The sequence below is a fragment of the Eurypyga helias genome, unplaced genomic scaffold, assembly GCF_000690775.1.
Source record: "Eurypyga helias isolate BGI_N326 unplaced genomic scaffold, ASM69077v1 scaffold20673, whole genome shotgun sequence".
Taxonomy (NCBI): Eukaryota; Metazoa; Chordata; class Aves; order Eurypygiformes; family Eurypygidae; genus Eurypyga; species Eurypyga helias.
In genome coordinates, this window is record NW_010243340.1 from 1,000 (window position 1) to 1,325 (window position 326).

Below are 326 nucleotides of genomic sequence, written 5' to 3' on the forward strand. Positions count from 1 at the left end.
CCCGCGGCTCCAACCGACCTGGACATTCAGAGTCCATTTAAAACTTCTGTATTCCCTTTGCAGGATCCCTGAGGCCATTAACGAAATCAGCGTTTTAATCCCTCCCTGGCTTACCCTCGCCTGCCCGAGGGATGTTCCCGGCAGCGCGGGGCAGCCTGGGCCTGTCTCCCTGCCTGGACGGGCAGCGGGCAGGGCTGGGGAGGATCGGAACGGTCACCAGGCCGGTGTCCTGCGGGGTCACCGGCCCCAGGAGGGTCATGGGCTGTGACCTCAGCCCGGAGGGACCGAAGAACAGGGCGGGAGGTGGGGACGCGTCGGTTGGGAAA